At 44.4% G+C, this 5,000-nt stretch overlaps 1 pseudogene across 1 annotated transcript; it reads right to left on the bottom strand.

Moving 5' to 3' along the window:
- Positions 1-3,034: 3,034 nt before the first annotated feature.
- On the bottom strand, positions 3,035-3,469 carry LOC309526989 (copper transport protein ATOX1 pseudogene; annotated as a pseudogene). The gene has a single exon. The product of its transcript is annotated as a copper transport protein ATOX1 pseudogene (transcript).
- Between the last annotated feature and the right edge of the window lie 1,531 nt (positions 3,470-5,000).

Below are 5,000 nucleotides of genomic sequence, written 5' to 3'. Positions count from 1 at the left end.
ATAGACAAATTGCCCTTAAACGAAACCACTTTGGCTGGTGTGTCAAAAAATCTTGTTCAGTATATGCAAGGGACATATAACCCTTTTGATAGGAACACAGGAAGCTACCTTATACACAGGCAGACTGTCCATCCATCCAGCTCAGTATGGACTAGGAGCAGCTTTCTAAGGTTTTGAAATGTGGTCTCTTTCACCCCTACCTAGAGTTGCCAGGGATTGAATTTAAGATCTTTTGCATGCTTTCTACCATTAAGCCATTGCCCCTCTCCTTATAGGCACTCATATTACTAGATTTGTTTCTGCTTATTTATTATTCCTTAGTGTTGGATCTGCTACAATTTCTAGTGGAAGTGAACAATGCTGATTTAAAGAGATTATTGTTATCCCTCTCTGGGTATCCAGAAGGAGTTATGGAGTATTGTTCCTTATGATCTTGGAAGTTGTCTTTATGGAGAGATGTTTTCAGAGCACTGAAGTGAAATAACATCAGTATGTCATAGTTTATATCAACTGCATGAGAAGCAGTATAAATTCTTGATTAGTGGAGATAATGCTTAACTGGTGACAGCTAGGAAGCTTAATCCAGACAGGATTGAACAGATGGTGTTGAGGGTATTTGGAATCTAGAAGTGTGGACTGTGTATAAATGGGATTTTCTCTTCTAAAGAGAAAGGAGAGATATTTTAGATGTTCTCCTGGATGTAGCATTTTCTCCCAAATGGTCAGATGGTACCTGTGGCATGGAACATATTTAACTAGCTTTGTTTATTTTAGGAGTGGAGCTTGGCACACATCATCAGTGGTTTGGAAACTCAAGGACAAACTATTAAACTGGTGAGATTTGACCCAAAGTGACTGGCATCATCACTCCCCTGACTTTTTGTGTTCTTTTATTGGGTTTTTTTAAAAAGGGGGTGACACAGAGAGAGAGAGGGGGGGGCAACCAGATGTAAAGAACAGAGTCCCTTTCTCTTCAATAGTTGCAAGGAAGAAGCTATTTAGTTCCAGTGTCTTTTTCACACCTGCACTGTAAACTGAATCTGCAAAACTCCCATTTTATACAGCTATTAAGAATATAGGAGTCCTGCCTCTTTGCATTATTTGCATAATAGCTCACCTACCTGATGAGAATGGCTTTAGATTTGACATTGGGGGGAGGACACACACAAGTGCCTTGTGGTTCTTGTTCTTCTACATCATTCTCTATCTTTTCCAAAATGCCAAATTGCAGCAGCATTTCTGTTGCCTGTGAGATGCTTCTGCCTCCCAGTAAAAGACAGCCTTTCCATCCTCTAGGATGGGTGGGAAGATACAAATTTCTATTTCAGGTGAAAAATGGAGATGTAAAGGAAAGCACAAGACACTTGCCCTTTCTGTTCCATCAGCATCAGTACTGTTTGAAGTAATTCAGAGGTTTTCAACCTTTTTAGGTCCACAAATCCCTTGACCAACTACATTCTTTCTGCGGCATCCCTATGGGGCTCAGGAGCCCAGTTATGCCACCCTATGCCTGCAGAGCTGGCAGTCCCTCACCTATTTTTGAACACTCTCCCTTGTGGAGTGTTCCCTTAGCCTCCTCTCTTCTCCCCTCTCCTTGGGAGTCATAGAATCATAGAATCATAGAGTTGGAAGAGACCACAAGGGCCATCGAGTCCAACCCCCTGCCAAGCAAGCCCCCGGCCTATGAGCTGCCCCCCTGCCCCAAAGAGAGGTGCCTCCTCACACTGCCCCACAGGGCCTGGGAAGCACCCCCTGGCCAGCGCCAGAGGAACCATTCACCTGGGGAGCTTATAGCCACGTCTGCTGCAATGAACAACTGTGAAAGCCTTCGGAGGAGCAAGAGGGCATCAGAGAAGGGAGGGAAGCAAAGAAGGACAGAGACCAGTGTTTCCTGTGGCACCCCGACCATCATTCAAGGCACCCCAGGGTGCCACGGCACACTGGTTGAAAACCACTGAAGTAATTAATTGAGCTGTGGTCTTGATATACAATGAGATACATTTAGGCTAAATATTCACAATAAAAACATTCATAGCTGCATGGATAGTAGAGCAATAGAATATGCCCAGAGAGGATGTAAAAAAATCCAAAAAACCCACCCTCCTTCCTTGGAGACTTTAAGAAAAAGGTAGGGCTGACATCTTTTAAAGATGCCTTTCACATAGAACATCCAGTTGTACAGCAGATGATTTTACAGATGATCCACTGTGCCCTTTAAAATTCTATGGATGTGAGATGAGAAGAGCCATACATAACATAGTTCAGAAAATACCAAGTAAACATTGGACTATTAAAGTAGTGTTCTCTTTGATGTGGGGAGAAATCCTAAGCATAACTACCTTTCACCCAGAATAACAAGCTGTGTGTAGTTTTCAACCTCCAGCTGAATCACCAGTCTCAACATAAAGTAGCAGTCCTGATTTCCACTTAATGCAAATGAAGTTGGAGGGAAATGCTAAAGTAACATTTTCCAGGTAGGATATAGCTTTTCTCTGAAATGATCATAGATGCATTAATCATTTTATATAGAACTAGAATCTAGTTAATAGATCATAAACGATGTGGGCAAAATGCAAAGAACTGATATTTTATTTATTCTGAGTGTAGAATAAGGAAAGTAGAGTAAGGAAAAAATGAGCTTATTATACCAACATGGAACCAACACTGGCTGCTTACACAGTTTCAAAAGAAAGGGGGAAACCCTATTCCTGAATCCTAAGAGCAGGATAGTAAGTGATGAACATGAGGAAATGCAGTTACATTTACTTAAAATTGGTTCAGATGAAGATTAAGCACAGGTTTCCTAAAACCTATGGGTTTTCTTGTGGAATTTAAATGAAATTTTAGAGAAGTCATAATGTAGGTTTTCAGAGAGGGAGATTCAGGCATAAGGGCAGCAAAGACAGTGACTGAGATTGCAGTCCTTTCTTTTCTCTTTTCTTGTCTTTTCTTTTCTACTTGAATATAGCAGATCCAAGTTTTATTACAAGGCCAAAGAGAAGAAACACTACTGCTGTGGGACAAGACATGGGACATCTGCAGTCAAAATTTCTCATAGTCCTTCCCCCACCAAAAGACTTCTTCCTCCCACCCTTCCCCTTTTCTCCAACATCTGGCAGGGCAACTGTGGTCGAAGGAAGATTGACAGAAGTGTAAACAGCTGCCTTCTGACAGAAGCCATGTTAAGCGTTGCTTCCCTAAAGCACAGTAGCCCCACCGACCAAGCTTTCCTATGTGGCTATTTGTCTCCAAGGTAGGAGACATACTTCCCAGTTTTCTTCAGGGTGTTCAGTAAGGTGTCAACACTGTGCTCTGAGTCTATACTCTCGTTGGGCAGGTCAATTTCAAACTGAACACCTCCCAGCTTGTTGAGAACACAGCTGACAGCATTAGAGCACCCTTCATGGATCATGTCTACAAAGAATTCATGTTTTGGCATGGCTGCTGTGGCTCCTCCTCCTCCTCTTCTTCCTCCAAAGCATGGGTCAGCAAACTAAGGCCCGTGGGCCAGAACAGGCCAAATTGCCTTCCAAATCCGGCCCGCAGACGGTCCGGGAATTGCCACGTGGATCACCAGCAGGTGGATCACCAGTGCACGTGTTCTTTCCCTCTCCCTCCCTCTCCTTCACAGAACGGTGGTGGTGGTGGCGGTGGCAGCGCCTCCTCCCTCCCTCTCCCCGCCCTGCCTAGAGGAGGAAGGGGGCTGGGCTTTGTTGGTGCCAGCCCCTCTCCAGAGCCATTTTGCACGCCGCTCATCGTCCCTCCACCGCCGCCGCCAGCCCCTGCCACTCGCAAGACACAGGAGCCACGGTTGGCTGAGTGCCCCTCTTGAGTGTCCATTTAAAGCAGCCCTTCTCTGGAGCCCCTCCGCCACCAGCCCCTGCTGCTTGCAAGACACGGGAGCTGTGGTTGGCTGAGCGCCCCTCTCAAGCAGCCGCTATTTAAAGCAGCTCCTCTCCGGAGCCTTTTCACGCACCGTTCATCATCCCTCTTTCATTTTTTCTTCTTCAGAATATAGTCCTGCCCCCCACAAGATCTGAGGGACAGTGGACCGGCCCCCTGCTGAAAAAGTTTGAGGACCCCTGCTCCAAAGCCTTCCTGGCTGCTGATCAGTGGAATAACACAGCTCCCTCCGCAAAAGAAAAAGCCTCTTTGTTTCTTTTTGAAAGAAACTCAGCTCCCAAGCTGAGTTTCTGCTTCATGGGTGAAGAAACCTGGGTCCAGAGGCCAAATGTAGTCCTTCCTGGAAAGCAATTTTCTGACAGATTCATGTCATTGAACTGTGATAATGTATTTAACTTTCCTGGTAGACAGGTGTGTGTGTGTGTGTGCATGTCTGGAATGCAACATACTGCACAGAGTTATATCCATTGCTCTGATGACCTTTGCCTCTGTTCCCATACATAACCAGCATGTGGCTCCCTGAAGACTGCCCATGAGGAAAAAGTTTCCCATCCCTACTCAATAAGGTTGATGGAGCTCCCTCCCTCAGGTATTCCTTGAATGTAGAGTGGTTTATAAATTCTGAAATAAAGGAAAAATGAAATTGCATTCTAATTTTCATACAACTGAGGCCTTGTGTTTTAGGTCTGATTTCCTGTTGGCCCCTTTCCCTCTGGTTTTGTGTTAGCATTACAAATAGTCACTGTTCCTATTGCAAGAAAAGAAATTATGAAGCTTGGCAACATCATTAGTGCCAGATTGATTCCTTCTTGTCCTTTGATCCCCACATTCAAAGATAAAGATAAAGGCAATGCTGCATGCCTGAGAATAACTGCAGAGAGAAAGGCTTTGAAGAAGAGTAGTAGTTCAGGGTAGACATGCTGAATAAGAGACAGACATTGGATAGCTAAGTGGCTGAAGAAAATGCACACCTGGATATAAGGTGCTTTATACAACTTTCCCATTGTGCCACTGTTTTCCAAGAAGTCACTTTTTCGTTGTCTATGCTTGTTTTCCTCTGCATAGTGTATAGCTCAGAACATTCCACTGTCCTTTGG

Source organism: Podarcis vaucheri (genome assembly GCF_965113315.1).
Source record: "Podarcis vaucheri genome assembly, chromosome: 2".
Classification (NCBI taxonomy): domain Eukaryota; kingdom Metazoa; phylum Chordata; class Lepidosauria; order Squamata; family Lacertidae; genus Podarcis; species Podarcis vaucheri.
Note: the sequence above shows the minus strand (reverse complement) of the source record. Positions and strands in the feature narration are given on the sequence as shown.